We start from the raw sequence: 21280 nt of genomic DNA, 5'->3' as shown, positions 1-21280 counted from the left end.
GCTTGGAAAGAAAGTCCCAATGAAATGAAGCCGAGAGACATGTTTACCAGTTGAACAAGGAGTATGACAGGAATACGTGAGGTCTCCTTGTTTGTTTAATGTATTTATGGATAATTTGGAAATGTGTTGTCTGGGTTGGGAACGTGTATGCACTTTTGTGTGCAGAAAGTGCCTTGTTGTTGGTGAAGAGAATTTAAATTGTTTTCAGTTAATGGAGTGTTTAATCCCACAGTTTGAAAATGTACCAAAGATCAAGTAATTGAGTTTGACAAGGAAAATGGAATGCATGATTGAAAGTTATACAAACATTGTGAAAAACTACAGCACATATAAATATGCTATAAACTACAGCAATTTGGGGATCTTGACAGAGTATTGACTAAAATGGGAAAGTGAATGGAGAGATTTTTAAGACATACAAATGCTGGTAGTGGGTAATCTGTTATGAGAAATGAATGTTTGCTGAAAGAAGAGGAAATGTTTGTGTATAAGAGCAAGCTTTTGCCCACCTTGTTACTTGGAAGGGAGAATTGGATGTGTCAGGAGAAATATAAAAGTAAATTGAAACCAGAGGGAAATGGCTTACTTAAGAAATATGGGTAACAATATTTACAGATATTGTATTCAAACAAGAACAGATAGACTGAGGTAGATTGAATGCCAGTGTGAATGATCAGTGCAAAAAAAAACACATGTGTGTCACATGCTCTATAGAGAGAATGTTTGAGGACTGAATTGCAAGAGAAATTCATAAAGAAAGAGTGATTGTGTGAAAAGCAAAAAGAGTGAGAAAGTTATGGTTGGTGTTATTCTGAAAACAAGAGACATGAGAAGCTTAAATAACAAAAGGTAACATATGAAGAGTTGGATGATGTGGTGGAAGCAAGCATAGAAAGATATGGAGAGACATAGTAAACCATGTTAATGCAAACTGGATTTAGCTCTATATTTTTCATTTTTCTAATCTGGTCTGTCATTTCTTTTTTGGTTTGTTTGTTTCTTTGAATAATGTTGATTATCTCAAAAAACAAAAAAACATAGATGGATATATATATATATATCTTTTTAACATCTTTCAACATAGGAAAAAAAACCCTGATTGCAAAAATATCGCACATTTATACCTATGAACTAAAAGAAATAAATATTTGACCTCTACAGGGAGGAGTCATAAAATATGGGTGTGTCTGGCTGAAGAGGTCCAAGAAGGCCGAAATAGTGCTATCCCAGTCTCCCATAAGTCTCAGAAGAAACAACATAAAATGTCTGACAGGCCTGAAAGCGATGAATAGAGATTTCATCCCACCATGGCCATTTTAACATCTTTCAACATAGGAAAAAAACCCTGATTGCAAAAATATCGCACATTTATACCTATGAACTAAAAGAAATATATATATATATATATATATATATATATATATATATATATATATATATATATATATATATATACACACGTATATATATACGTATATATATATATATACGTGTATATATATATATATATATATATATATATATATACATATACGTATATATATATATATATATATACGTGTATATATATATATATACATATATACATACATATATATATATATATATATATATATACACACACACACACACACACACACACATATATATATATATATATATATATATATATATATATATATATATATATATATATATATATATATATATATATATATACACATATATATATGTATATACAAGAGATCAGAACTGTTTTGCAACTCCATTATTTCAAATTACATCGGCTGACATTAATGGGGTCTGTACAGTGGTGGGCTGCAACCTGTTTAACAACCTGTTCGGTGAGCACGCACTTTGCATGCACAGGACCTAACGTTCAAAGTACAGAAATTTGAAGCTCAGCTGCTTACCTTTTAAGGTAGGCCCGGTAAGTAGAACAGCGGAGGCATGGAAATCAGATGTGCTGTGCAAATCAACCGAGCCAGAAAGAAGGAAATATAGGACAAGATAGGATGGGGTGGGTGAGTGTGGCCAACTGATTGCCGGAACTACCGATTTGCCCGAACCAGTCCGAACCGGCAGCAGCCCACCACTGGGTCTGTACCAGCCAAAATCTGGTATAAAAACAATCAGTAAGTCTGTAATACATAGAGTTCATGAAGATCCCAACAGGTCTTTGGAAAAATAATTCATGGAAGTTTAGATCAGTAAGGACTAGAGGAGAAAGAGGAAGATGCTAAACAAGTTAGTTGAAAGTCAGGGGGTGCAGGAAGAAAGTGGACTCTGGTTGGGATACCAATGGATGGGAGCAACAGAATATTGAAACCAACAGAAACCCAGTGGAAAGAAGGATTGAAGAAAAATGCTCTTGTGGAGTCCTTGGTACTCTCTGAGCTTGGTTGTTTGCTTGCAGCCATTTCATTACCAACTAGGTCAGTGGTCCCCAACCTTTCCAGCTTGGCAGGTTGGCCTGGTGCAGGATGGGGGCGTGAGTGGCAGGTACATGCACATGCACACAGCTCCGTTGGTGCAAGCGACAGGCGTGCATACCCTCCACTTGCATGAATGGAACTTGTCACATAAGCGGAGGTGTTTGCACTCGCTCCACTTCAACAAGTGGAGGGGGCTTGAGTGGAAGGTGCAAGTTGTCTGGCACTACGGTCCACTCGCATGAGTGCTCATGAATGGAGTTTCACGTGTGAGTGCTTTACCCTTATGCAAGTGGAGCTTTAATGCTCACACACTTGCCCATCACTCACATGGTAGTGGATCGCGGCCTTTGCAATGCATCAACCACATTGATAATGTTATCTAGCTGGGTAATGAAATGTTTTCAAGCAAACAACCAAGCTTAGAGAACACCAAGGACTCCATAGTTCAACCCTGAGCAACATATATTGTCTTCTGTAGAAAAATTCTTGGTAGGGGAACAGAAAATAGAAAAACATTTTCTGAATCAGGAACCATAGGCCAAGTAGCCAAAGAATACAGCTTCTGAGAATGGGCTCTAGCATAAGTCTGAAAGCTTGGGAAACTAAACCTCTGGTCCCAACCCAGATTGGATCCTGCAATACAGCTTCTACTGGAGTATGATGCCAGATGTGGTAGCTTCACATCTTATATAATAATGATGTATTTATTTTAAATGATCAAAATAAACCAAGAAACAGGAGGAAAAATATGTACATTTTACAATGGATCACATATATTTGTCATGAGTCTTTCTAGCATTTTGATGACATTGCAGAAATTTTACACAAAGTGGCTGGAATTCAGATATAGGAGTCCAGTTTATTGATTCAATAATTGTCTTCTGATTTACATTTTTAATAAACAATACTAGGATGTTAAAATTTTAAAGCAAACAAAAAAGCCTTTAAATTCATTTTTTTAAATTAAATAAAACCTAGATCTGCTATTTTCAAATTTGGCAACTTTAAGATGTGTGAAATTCAACTCCCAGAAATCCCGAGCCATCTAACTGGTACAGTATATGGAGGCTGCCATAAAAGGCCAAATCTAGTTAAATTAGCATAGAGTCCTAATGAATTAAAATGTCTTTTCCAATTTGGTGCTCCCTAACTTTATTGGACTACAGATGATGATGATGATGATGATGATGATGATGATGATGATGATGATGATTTCCAGTCAGGTTATTCAGTGGCCAGTCTTGGGATAATAGAAGACACACTAAATTCATCTGGAAGGCACCAATTTTCAGGCTGGTTTAAGGAGCCTACAATGACCAGATGTCATATAAAGAATAAAATGCCAGTCTTTGATTTCAGCTTTAAAAACCTGGAGATAGGTAGGACATACCAGGAAAAAGGAAACAGTAGAGAATGCAGAAGGGCTTGGCGGGAGAACAAATGAGTTTTTATTAGGTGCTTAAATGCAATAACAGGATGAGCCAGCTGGAGATGAGCATTCCACTGATAAGGTTCAACAAACCCAAAAGGTTACAGTAAAGTTTAGGCTTTTAAACAAGAAAAGTGCGGAGGTAGCAGTAAATGGCTATATTTATATTTCATTTCTTTGCATGATAGCTGAAACGCAAGGCCCTTTGGAGGTTGTGTTCTGCATCAAATGTGTATTTGTTGCAGAAATAATTGAACATTATAATACATTTTCTAGATTTATCCTGAATAGAAGGAACTGCTGCCTTAATGCCGATGGCCAGATTTTCGGAAAATCTCTGCATGTTGGTAAACAGGTTTTGAGTTATTCAGAGAACTTGTCTACCTTCCACCCTTTGTGCATGTAATATATATGACCTTGGGAGAATTTCTAAAAGAATTCTCAAAGTGATCTCAACCATTATGGAAAGTACCAGGACGTGTTTTGCAGATGATGGAAATAATTACTAATGAAACACTGAACTGCTGTTGTTCCCATCTTCAAAAAAGGGCAAAAAACATACCCAGGAAACTACAGACCAATCAGCCTAACATCAATACCTGGGAAGATATTGGAAAAAATAATTTAAAAAACCAGATCTGTGAACCTCTAGAAACAAATGAAGTTATAACTACTAGCCAGCATGGATTTCTTAACAACAGATCATGCCAAACCAATCTTATTTCATTCTTTGACAAAGTGACTAAATTAGTAGACCAACGAAATGCTGTGGACATAGTATATTTAGACTTCAGCAAGGCATTTGACAAAGTAGACCACAACCTACTTCTTAGTAAGCTAGAAAAATGTGAGATAGACAGCACCAAATTCAGCACCATAGACAGGATTTGTAACTGGCTGATAAACGGTACTCAACGAGTAGTCCTTAATGGTACTACATCTACATTGAAGGAAGGAATCAATGGGGTACCACAAGTTCTGTTTTAGACCCAGTACTCTTCAATTTCTTCATAAATGACTTAGTTGAGGGAATAGAAGGAGAACTCATCAAATTTGCAGATGACACTAAACTGGCAGGAATAGCCAACACCCCAGAAGACAAGCTCAGGATCCAAAAAGATCTTGACAGACTTGAACAGCGATAATTTGAGGCTGAAAGAACTCATGTATCCTTGTGTACTAAATGCCTCTTGTTGAACATACATACAGAAATTTATACCAATCAAGATTTTAAATGTCAACCCCTTAAGCATTTAAGGATTATCTTTGTGTACTTATGTAATGCTTTAGGAAATTTCCATGACTTCTGTATGATATTCGGTATGTATAAATATATGGCTTTCTGGATAAACAAATTATGTGTTATTGCAGAGCAATTTTGTTTATATAGTCTTAGACAATCAAGTATAAAGTTTTATGTACATCTCTTAATTTGGCATGGGCGCCTGATTTCCAACTTTCCTACTGTGGTGTAAGATGAACAAATCTGTATCCAAACACACAAAATATTCTCTGACACCCACTGGATTTTTTTTTATTTTTTTAATTTGATTTATATGGATTTGGTTGTTCCACCAAAGTTGTCCTTTCAACACCCATAAAACTCTCCTTTTGGATACTGAGATGTCTCATATGAGACTGTCAGCAGAACTGGACCCCAGAATCAGCAAAATATATTAAAACCAGATTTCCATTAAACCTTGTTCTGGAATAGCCTGAGGGGCAGACTACTGGCAAACAGCACATCCATGTTGTCAACCTGTCATTTGGGCATCTTAAAAGGCAGATTAAATCTCTCTCCCAGGAATATTCTCACACTTGTCCAACTTCCTTGTCCTACTTTGTAAAGTAAAGTGATTGATGGTGATTTTCCTGCTGGATGGTGACACTGGATAGAGGGGGAAACAAAACCAGGGGAAATCTATCAGATGTTGCCCTTAAATTGTCCCACAATAAAGTTGTTAGAACAAGGCCATTTAGAAGCTTCATTATGAGTCAAATTAAAGTTCAGTTGTCAGGACAATAAAAATTGTGCCAGCATAGTTTTATGCCAGTCCAAGGAGTGCAAGAGTACACATTAATATGGTTGTGTACTAAAAGGAAATAACAGATAGATTCCCATGGCTTTATTTCCCCCTCTATTCAATGTCCTTAGGTTGTGATAGATAGAAAACTTTGTCAAGTTGTTGGAATGCTCCTGGTAGGGAGGTTTAATGAAAGTAATGATAAAAATATAAAATATAGATAAAAATCTATAAAGCCTATAGATTTTGTATTACCAAGATTTGTGAAAGTTTGTGCTTCCCATTCAAAGGTTCATCTTCACCTACAGTATTTCTTTTATGTTTTACTGTATATTAATTTGTTGTGTGTGTCCTTTCCCATCAATTGATCCATTTCTTCTCTGATTCTACCCCTCTGTACATTTCCCCCCTCCAAAAAGTCAAGAATAAAGACAAATAGATGGACTTTAGAACATTTCAAGTCCCTGTTTTGGAAATTGATTCTCTAGCTAGCTCATGATCCTTTCCTCTCATTTAATTAATATATGCCTTTTCAAACAATGAGCTTTCCTATTTAATCAATTCATCAGAGTTTCTTTTGTATGGAAATGATATGTTCTGAGTCCATAAAGTATTTATAATGAAACATTTAAGAAAAAAAGCACCCTTAGCAAAAAAACCAATTATGTCTATTTTATTCATTTCTGACGCGTCCTCAAAAGTACATACAACTACCCATATTGGTTTAATAATTTCATTCCAACAGTAATGTATGAAATTGGTTTGGCAGCAGTTCTGTAATTTGTCCAGGCTTATGAAATGAACTTTATAAGTGAACAGAGGTCTAAGACTCAGCCTTTCCTCTCTCAGCCCAACATAGAAATTTCTGTGATTATAAGGTGACAATATGATCTTCAAAAAATTGAAATGTGGAAACACAGGCCTTAACTTTCAAACTAGCTCTTGGAGACTACTTGTAAATTAATTGTTAGAAACTGTGAGTACCCATAGAATTATTGTTATCTGCCAGGTGGAAGTAGATTTTTATATAGGATTCTGACTGATATATTACCTTTAGTGCCTTCTCTTATAGAACATGTTGAGTGCATGACAGGGATGCAAAGCATACATCACTGAAAAATCATTGTCTAGCTTAATTGTCAGAATGAAGGGAGTCCAAACCTGTTAATAATCACAGTAGAAAAGCCTGAAATAACAGTGTGGCAATATAATTACATCCCTTTGACAATCACTGTCAAGATACAAAATAGCAGTAGCACTAACATGGATCTAAATATCTGAGATTAGAGATTAAAGTTTCCCCATATAATCCACTAATTCTATGATGGATTAAAGGTATGAAATGCAAATCCAGTTTTCATCTATCTCCTTTACTTTCCTGACCCACAGCAATGAATTGCTAGCACATTTTTCCTATAAGTATTTTTTTAAATCAACTTATGATTATTGCACAGAAGTCCATTCTAAACATTAATTGAGACTTGTTCTATTTTGGGGGTTTAGTTTTGTTAGCTTTTAGACTCGATGGGAAATTTACAGTGCAATTTTACCACTGCAGTGGTAATTTGATAGATGTAGAAATTGTTCATTATGTTTTTAATCTTCTTTATTAACATTTAAACCTTATTTTTGATTTGAATCAGTGGTGGGATTCAAATAACTTATCAACCGGTTCTCTGCCCTAATGACCGGCTGGGTGGGGTGGCCATGGTGGATGTGGCCAGGGGGTGTGACAGATAGTACTCGGCCTCCTGTACCCCCCTGGGAGCATAAACGGGCCATGGGGAGGCGCCATCCCCTGTGCCCCGTTTTGGGCCTAGTAGGCATCCCTGCAGCCTCCTGGGAGCAGAAATGGACCATGGAGGGGCACGCTGCACCCCCCCACCCCCCAGACCATATTGGGCCAAGTAGGCTGCCATGCACTTACCTGGGAGCCAAAATGGGGTGCATGGGGACTCCTGGAAGGAGTGGGGAGAGGCGGGACCAGCCAGCAATTTAAGTACCGGTTTGCCCAAAGTAGCCTGAACCGGCTGAATCCCACCACTGATTTGAACACCCATGGTGAATCACTATAATTTTCTTTAGAACTGCAGAATATATAGGCTCGTAGAACCAGGAAGTGGAATGGAACCATTTAATGCTTTAATTCAATCCATTGCTCTGCACAGGATAAAGTTTCCTTGACCAACCTCAGTCCAACTTGTACTTGAACATTCCAAGTGAAAATCACCACATGTTGATAATATAGTTCCCTCCCCCTTTAACAATCAAGTAAAATCTACCTTCTTTTAACTTAACATTATTCTTCCTACATGGTTTGGAGGAATACATGACCGCCAGTTTTCAGAGAACAAGCTTACTGAATAAGAGAGTACTAAAAGGAGTTTGGTTTGGAATCCCTAGGGAGTATTCTGTTTAAGAGCCTCAGAACAGAAAAAAGAGGAAATAAAAGCTTTTTGCTGTTAGTTACATTAAGAAACAAAAATGAAGATAAATGGACAAGACCATGCTATCCTAATTTGCAATGCTTGTTATATGTTTTTTAAAAAATCCAAGCACACATTTGCAACAAATGCAAGCTTGTAGCAATGTTTAAATTATATATATATTCTTACTCTTCATAGGATTTATGTGTGTTTTTCTTTTAGCCAGGTTTTTCCTACATAACCAAGGTTTTTCTGCAGCCCTAGCTCAGTGGAGTCACAGCCACTCGATTCTGGGCTTTTTTCCTTCTGGCAGCCAGCAGGCCCTTGCTGCCTGGTGAGAGACTTATATAGCTCTATTTCTGGCTCGTTAGCCATCATCAGTAAACCACACCCACATCTCATGTATCCTCCCTGTAAAGGTACAATATCTATTTTCTTACTCTTCGTAGGATTTATGTGTGTTTTTCTTTTAGCCAGGTTTTTCCTACGTAAAAGAAAAACACACATAAATCCTACGAAGAGTAAGAAAATAGATATTGTACCTTTACAGGGAGAATACATGAGATGTGGGTGTGGCTTACTGATGATGGCTAACGAGCCAGAAATAGAGGTATATAAGTCTCTCACCAGGCAGCAAGGGTCTGCTGGCTGCCGGAAGGAAAAAAGCCCAGAATCGAGTGGATGTGACTCCACTGAGCTAGGGCTGCAGAAAAACCTTGGTTACGTAGGAAAAACCTGGCTAAAAGAAAAAAAAAAAACACACACACACATATGTATGTATGTATGTATGTAGATGTATACACACACATACATGCACACACACATATACACATACATACAAGGATTAGAGTGGGAAGTGGTCACCTTCCAGATCATAAGAAAGGATATTTATTGCACCAAATTAAAAGAACACAGTAGGAAATCTCCAGAAGAGGAATGAAGGACCAAGTTTTGTAATGACAATGGGAAGCAAAAATATAATCTGAAGGCCTGGAACTCAGAAACAGTTTTGGAGCCTTTACAAAAGAATTAGAATCTGAGCTTTCAAAGGGGAAATTGGGGAGCTTATGAATGGGAGACAGGAGTGTGGATCTCCGAGTTGCACTCTATATGAAAAATAAAAGGGAAGAATCACAATAGTTGGAGAGTCACCATTCCTCATCCCACTATGAAGAATACAAACCTTACAAGGAATAGTAAAATTATGTTTGACCAAAATGTGATAACATTAATCAGGAGGGCTCTGAACTGAATCTTTGGAGGTTAGAGACAAAATCCATTTAGTAAGTACCTTAAGACTTACCCACGGTAGAAGGAAGTGAGAATATATCCATAAATAAAATTACTCAGTAAAAATATTGGCTGATAAAGTTCATGGACTTTCTAGCCAAATGCTCAAAATATAGAAGATAAACAGGATGGGCTTGAACTCTCAAAACAGGGAAGCAGATACAATTTAATAGGTATAGGTCAGTTCTGGTGGAATGACTCTCATGATAGGAATGCAATTGAAGTATACTATGTGTTCAAAAGAAACAGAAGCAACAAAAAGGGAGGAGGAAGCAAACCGTATGTTAAAAGTATCCAGACCTGCTCAAAAACTAATGAATTTGATAATACTGTGGAAGGTTTAAAATAATTGGAGGAGTAAATAAAAGCAATAATCTAACTGGTGAACACTACCACCTGCTTAAGTGAAAGGAAGGCATGGGTTATACTTTCCAGATGCAAACTGTAGATCCTTTCAAGAGGCATAAAATAGTAGCAATAGGGAAGTCTAATTAACCTCAACATCTGTTGCAAGACAGATTCTGCCAAGTATGGTTTTTACAGGAAATTCCTGGCTTATTTTTCTGACAGCTTTCTTTTTCAGAGAGTGAAGGAAGGCACAAATGTCTCAACTATCCTTTAATCAATAATCAATAGGGAAGAAGTCCATGACATGGAGGTAGCAGGAAAATAAAGGAAAATGACCTTGTAATGTTGGGATTCCCAATGTTAAGAGAAACTAAAGTTAAGTGTAATTTAATTTACATCTTGAATTTCAAGAAAGCAGGTATCTATAATTCAGAGCAACAGTAAATAGAGTTCCATGGAAGAAGTAGGGTTGGGAAATGGGGCTCAAGATAGAAGTAATTTCCTCGGAAAGAGGAAATTGGAATTTCACAATTGCAAACAACTCTGAGAAAAGGCAAACCAGAACCAGCTTATGTGGTTTCACAAAAGTTCAGGTTTTTTTTACAGGTAAAGCATATAAGACAGGGGTCTCCATCCTTGGCAACTTTAAGACTTATGGACTTCAACTCCCAGCTTTTGCTAGCTGAGGAACTCTGGGAGTTGAAGTCCACAAGTCTTAAAGTTGCCAAGTTTGGAGACCCCTGATATAGGAAGAGGTAGAAAGGGGAACTAGACTAGCTTATAAGAATCCACAGTAGTAGCTTGTGATTGTAAGGACGAGGTCAGAATGAAATAAAGTTGGCAAAAGCTGCTGAGGTCTTCTACCAATATGTTCAATTTAAAAAGTTGAGAAAGAATTAGTATACCAATTTCTCAGTCAAGAAGACAACATGGTGATACATAATGAGGAAATTTAGCTCAGTCTTTGGAAAACAGGGCATGTGTTCTACCAAACAATTGTGAATGAAGGAGTAAAATTAAAAATTGAGATTAAAAAAAAAACACATGTTCAGGATTTTTTTCTGATTGACTTTAAATTTATTTATTTATTATTTATTTATTTTGTCGCATTTCTATGCCGCCCAACTCCCAAGGGACTCTTTCTAGAACAAGATGAAACCTGATGATATAATTACATTTGAGAAATCCTAGAGAACAAGACTGTAGATTAGCAAATGTCTCTGTCTTCATCTGTGTGGGAAAAGGATAATTGGGGAACTATAGACTAATCACTCCAATATTTAGGAAGATTTTAGAGCAGATCAGAAAGATATTAAACTGTAGGCAGCTTGAAAATAATACAATAATCTCAATAATTTTAAAAAGCTAGCAACTAAGTACTATGAAGAGAAAGAGAAGACTAGATAGGGATTTGATTGTGTTCTTCACCACCAGAAAGGAAATTAGCCGAACGTGGCTGAAAGTCAAATAAAATGTATTTTCATAATGGATACCCCCACCCATAAATAAGTTTTTTTATTTCTTTCCTGATAACTGAGGTTTGCTTCAAAAGATCAAAGATCATCATTGAGAAGATCCTTTAAGTTGCTTCTGAAAGACAAGTGCTACTTGAAATGGTTTCTGCCATAGATATTCTTTCATGGCCCGGCAAAATATTCCTGACAGGTGGGCTTGGTTCACGCATGCATGCACATTCATATTTGCTTGATTTATTCTTATTTGATTGCTTAACAGTTGATGTCTCTCAGTTGAATATAGTAATTGTCTTCCTGAAAAAGAACTGTTTCGAGCTGACTGACAAGTGGGAGAGGAACAACCTAGTTGTAGCGATAAAACTAAAATAGATCATTCCCATCTGCAAATCATCAGCCAATGAAACAGTCAATGAGGCATGAATGCACACAGGTCCATGAAATGGCTCCTGGTCTTTTGAGTTGATGGGAACAAGGCAGCATAGCACATGTACAAAAGCTATTGACATGGAAAATCTCTCCATGAAAAGGTGCTGTGCGATAGATTTACAGGACAGGTTTACAGGTAACTGTACTCTAGCTACCGTATTAATATGTTCCTCATATCCAGGAGCACCAAACATCTATGAGGTCCCTTTAATGGATGTTCCTTTCACTTAGAGGACAGTTCATAAAGTTGGTGCTATATTTCATAGTGCTACTCTGGACACAGTAGATGAAAAGCTGAAAGACTGTAACCAGGGGTGAAATCCAGCAGGTTCTGACAGGTTCTGGAGAACCGGTAGCGGAAATTTTGAGCAGTTCGAAGAACCGGCAGTGGAAATTTTGAGTAGTTCAGAGAACCAGTAAATACCACCTCTGGCTGGCCCCAGAGTGGGGTGGGAATGGAGATTTTGCAATATCCTTTCCCCAGGAGTAGGGAGGCAATGGGGATTTTGCAGTAACCTTCCCCTGGAGTGGGGTGGGAATGGAGATTTTGCAGTATCCTTCCCCTGCCAGGCCCACCAAGCCACACCATGCCCACCAAGCCACGTCCACAGAACTGGTAGTAAAAAATTCGGATTTCACCATTGACTGTAACCCAGAGCTGGGGACTAAGGCCAGAATATTTTTTCTTCTGTACTGAAGTGACTTCAACTAACCTCCAGGTGGACACAATCTGTGACTGCTCATGCCCAATTAGAAAACAAGATGTTCCTTGTTCAAATCTCATCTTGTCTGAAATAAACAAGATTTCAAGCAAGGAATTTATCTTTTGACTTAAGCAAACGAATTAGTGTAACATCCCTGATATATTTTAATTATAGCTTTTGCAGACAATATTATTTTTATTTATTTTTTTAGAAAAACAAATAAAGAAGAGATAGAAGAGCAGCTGGAATTGCTCAGGGTAAGGTGGCTAATGTTAATGATGTTTTTCTTGAGGCCTCTGAACAGGACTGAGGTCTTTTCATCCTCATCCATCGAGAAACTAGATGAAATAGACAACATAACAGTGAATATATTAAAAGTCATAGGTTTCGTCAGAGGCTAGGCCTTGACTCTCTAGAGAGAGAAAGACAGCAGAAGATGAGTTTGGATCAGGAATCTTTATTTTTGATTTAACTATTTCTGTGAAGGGTCAGAATTGGTAAATGATGGTCTTATTTCCCTGCAAAAGAAAAATACTATTTTCCAACATGATTGATGCTTCTGCTCCTCCTGTGCCAGCAATACCCTCTTACAACCAGCACAGGCCATGCAAACCAATTTTGCTGTAAGAAATTTACAAGCCTGAACTGAACAGACATTTGTTAATTTGCTCCCTCCCTTACTGCATTGTCATCCTATAAAGACATTCTAATGAATATTACCATTCTTCTAACATAAAGGTAAGCAGTGTTCAGAGTCACATTCCACCTTGAATTTTTTTTTTTCAAAATGATACAAAGGGAACTTTGAATTACAGGTAAATATTTTTAAAAAATCATGTTTGTTCTAGCTTTGTTATTTTTATCAGTTTAGCCATTAATGCACTACTTTAAGTGCAGACGTAGTCTTTGACTGAATAAAAGTTGTCTCTTTTGGCTCTAGTAGGAAGAAATTATCCATATGACTAGGAGCTAGGAAGACGCACAAGACAAACTAATTCAGCTGAAGCCTATTGCTTTACTGTACCTGAGTTAATAAGTATCGCACTTCAATTACTGCATATTATTATTGTGTATAGCATAATATATTGTTGCAGATATAATCTATGATTTCCACAATAAATGGCATGAGCATCTAAACAATAGCAAGTGTATAATGTGATCATCGCACAGATACCAAAATTATTAATGACCTTATAGTGTCTGATACAGGTACATAAGTTATGTCATTTGTGTAATGATGTTATGATACAGATCAGGGGTGGGTTCTACTTACCTTTACTACCGGTTCGCAACGGGATCTGCGTGCGCAGATCATTTCTGATGACATCAGGTCAGTGGGTGGAGCCTCCCGCCGGTTTTACTATCGGTTCTATAGAACCGGTCCGAACCGGGGGCAAGCCACCACTGATACAGATGCTATCTCCTCCCTGCCATTCTATGCAGATGTTGGTGGCCATAAGAATAAAAACAAATGATTAACTAAAAATATAGCACATATAATAGTGTTGTTAGTTAATACATTGCAGGATTTTTTTTGACACTCTGGAAGTAATTTTATTAATTTAGGATATAAGTGATTGTTAATATTCAAAATCCATAGAAGTCCCAAATGTAGGAGGAGAACTGGGTTAGTTTACTATAGCAAAAGAAAAAGAAAAAGAAAAAGAAAAAAAGAAAATAGAATCTGATATCTTTAATTGTTCTTAAAGAAATTCCTATTAGAATCTTGCATAAGAGAAAAGAGTATTCTTTTTTGAATGAAAGATTAAAAAGATTCCAAATTCATAGGATAAATTAGAAAGTGGGTTTTTACTTTTAAACAGCAGACATTTTGACTGAATTCTGCCCAGAAGGCAAGGAAATTTCTAGAGAAAAAAAAATTAAAGAGGAATTGCAGGGGTTTCAAACAAAGATATCAGATGCGACTACATAAAACCTTAACAGGTGCAATAGGAAACTGAAAGGAGTGAATTAGGTCAGGCAGGTATTGACTTTTCTAAAATTTTGGGTTGATTATGGATTACAAATGCTTAACATGGAATATAAATGGAGCAAATGTTCCTCAACAATGAACAATGTAATTATTGGAAAAAGTTAAAAAGATATAATAAAGAGATGCATATTAAAGAAAAGGACATAAATTATCTGATTTAGAAAATATTTGAATGAAGAATTTACTTCAGGAGGAACTAGAAAGAGAAATGGAGTTGTTTGTATATAAACCGCCAATTAAAACCATAACTTGACTGATGATCATGGAAGATTTGTTGGGGCAGAAATTAATGTGTGTAGGAATAAGACTCTGATATTGGGAATTTATGCCTCAAATGAGGAAAACATACTGTTCTATAAAGGATTTAAGACATTAATAGACATTAATTTCTCTTATGAAAATTGCTGTTTTATGGGACATTGGAATGGAATGATCTCTCCACAATTCAAAAGAACGTCCAAGAAAAATATTAACATCACTCAAGGCAAGTGATTTCTTGCCTTGCAAGGCACTTTCTTTCATTTGATGGATAATTTAAGGCTTGTGGGCATACGGTATCAGAAAAATAGCAGTTCAAGCACACTTACTTTTGTGAAAGACATAGATCCCGTGGTGGTATTCAAGTAATTTAACAATTGGTTCTCTGCCCTAATGATTTCTTCCAACAACCAGTTCACCAAACTGCTCAGAAAGTTAACAACCGGTTCTCCCGAAGTGGTGCGAACTGGCTGAATCCCACCACTGCATACTGTAGATCCCTTTCAAGAATAGATACAATATGAATTTTGAAGAATTTGGTTACTAAATTTTGTAAAGTACAGAGATTACCAAAGACTTTTTCAGATCATAATCCTGTGAATTTGGTTTATTAAAAAAACCAATCAAAAAAGCCAATGCAGTCCTAGGCTGCATTAACAAAGGGATAGAATCAAGATCATATGAAGTGCTAGTATCACTTTATAATGCCTTGGTAAGATCCCACTTGCAATATTGCATCCAGTTTTGGTTGCCACAATATAAAAAAGATATTGAGACTCTAGAAAGAGTGCAGAGAAGTGCAACAAAGATGATTAGAGGACTGCTGACTAAAACATATAAAGAACAGTTGAAGAGTCTGGTAGGTCAAGTTTAATGAAAAGAAGGACTAGGGTGACATGATAGCAATTTCCCAATATTTAAGGGTTTGTCACAAAGAAGAGGAGGTCAATCTATTCTCCAAGCACCTGAAGAAGAATGGATGGAAACTAATCAAGGAGAGAACCAACCTAGAACTAAGGAGGAATTTGCTGACAGTGAGGACAATTAATCAGTGTAATTACATTCCTCCAGAAGTTGTGACACACCAAAACGGGAGGTTTTTAAGAAGAGATTGGACAACCATTTGTCTGAAATGATATAGATTTTCTTGCCTGAGCACAGGGTTGGACTAGAAGACCTCCAAGGTCCCTTCCAACTCTGTTATTCTGTTATTCTTTTCTCTTAAAAGGAAATCCAGATGTTTTAAATATTGGTATAGGAAAAACCAATTGTGGAGCACTTTAAAATAATTTTAAACATTAAATTAAATTAGTAGTAAAAGAAATTTGGTTTTAAGATCAGCAAATAGAAGATGAAGAGTTAACAAAAAAGATGAAAATAGAAGATCAAACGGAATTTAACAATAACATGGGTTTTAAGGTTGAGAAGAAAATAAAATATCTGGATATCATTATGAGAAATACAATTTCTATGTTATTTCAAAATAACTACAATTTCTATGTTATTTCAAAATTAAGACATGGAATCAAGGTAAAAAGAAATGTTAAAATGGGAGACACTACAAAGGAGAATTTCTGTGTTAAAAGGAATGGATCCTAGAATGTTGGGGGATTTTTTTTTCCAGATACCTGTTTTGACAATTTATGCATCATTTAAACAGTGGCAGAAGGATATATATAAGTTTGTGTGCAAGGGGAAAAAACCATGAGGTAAATATAAAGATGCTACAGGCTGTAATGGAAAGAGGAAGATTGGATTTACTTGATTTGAAAATGTATTTTTCAACTTGCTGTTTGGTTTGGATGAAAGAGTGGGTGTTATTGAGAAACAGAAGGCTTTTGGAGTTAGAGCGACCTGAGATTTAGTGGCATGGGTATCTATGGTAGGGATAATGTCAAGGTTAATGGGGATTTTAAAAATCATTAGGTTACATGTGCCATATTGAGAATATGGAATAAATCCAGGCTGTGCCTAAAAATACCTTTGTGGGTCTTAGCACAAGAAACATTTTAGAGAGGAGAATTAATAGATAAACATAAGTGGCTAATGTATCATGATATACTAGAATTTTGTCAAGGAGTTTACTAAATAAAATAATGAGATGAACTGGTCACAGAAGGACATAGTTGTCAATGGCTTTCATATTTACAGCTATTGGAAAGATTTAAACCAGACAAATGTTTTATGGTTTTAAACATTTTAAAGTTGAAATTGATATGAAATAATGCACAAATGAAGAACATGTAATTGCTAAAATGTAAATTCCTATTGAAATTTGAAATGGAAGAACCACAAGTGAAAGGATATATGATAAATTGGGCTAAACATTTTGGTAATAATATCTATCTGGAACAATATGAAAATATGTACTTGAAAGGATTGAAATCTACATGATACTTTAATCTTAAAGAGAATTTTTATAGTTCTCTTTAAGATTAAATATTATAAAAATGGCACATAATTTTACAAAATTATTTTATTATTTTTATCAAATTATGTACCCAGTTTATGTCACCAAAAAAATGGACTTGAATGTATAAAGCCCCTTTATTTATGCAAACAACAAAGATATTTTATCATGTTTGGTGGACATGTAAAAAGCTAAACAATTTTGGATTCAAATATGTATACTGATTCAGAGGATTTTAAGGATTAATATACAATTAAGACAAGAGGACTTTCTTTTGGGAAAATGGACAAAGAGTTGGACAAATTCTCTGGAGGTTTATTTTTGTACATAACAACTACAGTGAGATTATTGAAGGTGCAAAAATGGAAAGATTTGGCAATACTTGCATTGGAAGAATGGTTGGTGAAATTTGCTGGGATTACCAAATTGACTTCTTTGATTAGAGAAAAGACAATATCTTCATTTATTGCTGACTGGAAACCACTTAGGGACTTTTTACAGAAAACAGAAAAAAATGATTTATAGGTCTGGTGATTAGACAAGATAGATTATAGAACGAGAAGACATGTGTTATAATATAACGGGTTTTGCCATTATGACAATCAGCAGTTAAAGAACATAAAGCCAAAATCTTAAGTAGCATGCTTGGATAATCTCTTTAACACTTTCTTTTAACTGTGAAATATTTCTTTCAAAGAACAATTAAAGCATAGCTGCTGGAAATATAAAACATACTTTAAAAACTGAAATAAAAGAAAAAAGTTTGTACTTTTTCTTGTAACGTTTCCAAGGTTTAAAATTTTTAAACATGTATTCTAAAATATATGTTTTAAAACTGAAGTATATCCCATCCTGAGTCTGTCTTGGGACTTGAGGATCAGAATTTACTTTGCTAATCAGAAGTAAGCCCACTGGGTTCAATGAGAGTCACTCCCATAGTGAACAGAAGGACTTGGGAAAATCCAAGATGGTGAAACCATTTCTCTTCAAATTGTTTAATGAATATTTAGTTGAATCACAGTTTCTCCTCAGCCATACTTCACAGCAGCAGTATGGCTCTCCCTTGCTATTTGGTTCATGCATGTCAACTGCTCAAGGCAGGAAAAACTGGGACCATCTTAACCCAGCTATTCTGTGCTTGATTTGTTCATAAAAGAGGCAAAAATCATATTGCTAAAAATTGCTGTTTGTTTAACTGCTGGATTTCAAAGCCAAGATCCTGAGAAATTAGCAATAGCAATAGCAATAGCACTTAGACATATATACTGCTTTGTAGTGCTTTACAGCCCTTTCTAAGTGGCTTACAGAGTCAGCATATTGCTCCCCCAACAATATGGGTCCTCATTTTACCAACTTCAGAAGGATAGAAGGCTGAGTCAACCTTGAGCCGGTCAAGATGGAAGGAATCGAATTCCTGGCAATGTGAGCAGAGTTAGCCTGCAATACTGCATTCTAACCACTGCGCCAAGACACAGCTCTTGTTCCAGCATGGGTCTGGAGTCCACATGAACCCACTTACTTGGAATTCCTATAAGAATCTGTACCTTAAGGAGGAGTAAATAGCTGAAACTACTATCAACCTATTTTCTGTACATGCTTTCGACTCCATGTTCATTCCTGCAGTTTTCTTAGCAAGATTTCAGAACGCCTCCTTTTAAAGGCTGAGAAACAGTGAATGGCCCAAAGTCACCCAGCTGGCTTTGTGCCTAAGGTGAAACTAGAACTCACAATCTCCCAGTTTCTAGCCTGATGTTGTCATTGCTTCACTCTTCCTATTAACCACACTATCATTATTATAAGGCAGCAAGCAGGCTTCATTGGCTGTGGGACTTACAGGGTTTACTGAGGCTGAATATTTGAATGATCAAAGTGAATTGAGAAAGGATAATACTAATTCTTGGCTATTTATTTTTGAGACATTAGTATTGTTTATGTGCAACATTTCAATAGTTCACCTTTTTCTCAAAGTCTTTTGATTATGGAAAAGGGAATCCTCTTAGTTTTAGTCTGATCTCTTCGCTTTATTGCGAAGGTTGTTGAGAGTGTGGTTGCGCAACAGCTCCCGCAGTACCTGGATGAAACCGTCTATCTAGACCCATGCCAGTCCGGCTTCAGGCCTGGGTACAGCACGGAAACGGCATTGGTCGTGTTGGTTGATGATCTCTGGAGGGCTCAGGACAGGGGTTGCTCCTCTGTTCTGGTCCTATTAGATCTCTCAGTGGCTTTTGATACCATCGACCATGGTATCATGCTGCACCGGCTGGAGGGACTGGGGGTGGGAGGCACCGTGTTGCGGTGGTTCTCCTCCTATCTCTCCGACCGGTCGCAGTCTGTGTTGGCAGGGGGGCAGAGGTCGACCTCGAGGCACCTTGTTTGTGGGGTGCCACAAGGGTCGGTCCTCTCGCTACTCCTGTTCAACATTTATGTGAAGCCACTGGGTGAGATCATCCGTGGATTTGGGGTGCGATGCTATCTGTACGCTGATGACACTCAGCTGTACATCTCCACCCCAAACCACCCCAATGATGCCCTTGAAGTGATGTCCCAGTGTCTGGAGGCTGTGCGGGTCTGGATGGGAAGGATCAGGCTTCGACTCAACCCTTCCAAGACCGAGTGGCTGTGGATGCCGGCATCCCGATATAGCCAGTTGGCGCCATCACTGGCTATTGGGGGCGAGTCATTGACCCCCACAGAGGGGGTTCGCAACTTGGGCGTCCTCCTGGACACACGGCTGTCTTTAGAAGACCATATGACGGCCGTGGCCAGGGGGGCTTTTTATCAGGTTTGCCTGATACGCCAGTTGCGCCCCTTTCTGAGTCGGGATTCCTTATGCACAGTCACTCATGCTCTCGTCACTTCTCGCCTGGACTACGCTAATGCTCTCTACATGGGGCTCCCCTTGAGGAGCACCCGGAGGCTCCAACTGGTCCAGAATGCGGCCGCGCGGGTGATCACGGGAGCGACATGGCGCTCCCATATAACACCTCTCCTGCGCGAGCTGCACTGGCTTCCGGTGGTCTTCTGGGTGCGCTTCAAGGTGTTGGTTATCAAAGCGCTCCATGGCTTAGGGCCAGGGTATTTACAAGACCGCCTGCTGATACCGATAACCTCCCACCGGCCAATACGCTCTCACAGAGAGGGCCTCCTCAGGGTGCCATCGGTCAAGCAATGTTGGCTGGCGGCCCCCAGGGGGAGGGCCTTCTCTGTGGGAGCACCCGCCTTCTGGAATGAGCTACCTCCCGGAATATGGCTGATTCCGGATCTCCGCACTTTCCGTAAGGCCCTGAAGACGTTTTTATTTCAGCAAGCCGGCCTGGCCTGAATAGGTTTTAGGGGTTTTTAAATTGTATTGTTAGGGGGTTTAAATTGGGGTGGCCATTTAATTTAATTTATTTTTAATTATTTTAACTTTTATATTGCATGTTATTTTAATTCTTGGCTGTTCACCGCCCTGAGTCCCTTCAGGGAGAAGGGCGGGATATAAATTTAATAAATAAATAATAATAATAATAATAATGTCACTATGAAGCTTGGTGGCGGGGGGAATACCCAAATTATCTTCCCAAGGATATGGATGGAATCATTTTATATCCCTAATCCCATTATCCCAATGGGTCAGCCAAGACAGAGTTACTGTTGTTCAAAATGCCTGCTTTATTTCAATATTATCTTAGACATTTTTTAAAATGGACAGTTTATAAAAACAAAGCAATCTTTGTACCAGATCACAACTGTACCATTAAATAAAATATTTAGGCATCCACAGTTTGTTATGCTATGATCCAGTGACTTGTTTGCATTTCCTCTTATCAGCTGTACAAATGGAAGTTAGTTGTAATCACCAGTGGAGGTACAATATTCATCACAAGCCTTGGAGACAGTACAGAGGGGGCTCATCCTTGATGAGCTGTGAAGGAAAAGATGAACTGTTTTAAAGCAAATAATAATTCCTTGAGATGTTCAGACAGTCCTTAGTTGATCTCAGAGTCTAGGGATCTGCTAATACAGTTCACACAAGTAATCAGGGTGCAAAATGCCTTTCATGTTGCATTTGTGGAAATC

This window comes from Pantherophis guttatus, chromosome 1, assembly GCF_059756535.1.
Source record: "Pantherophis guttatus breed Tessera chromosome 1, ASM5975653v1, whole genome shotgun sequence".
NCBI lineage: Eukaryota > Metazoa > Chordata > Lepidosauria > Squamata > Colubridae > Pantherophis > Pantherophis guttatus.
This window is presented reverse-complemented; position numbering follows the sequence as displayed.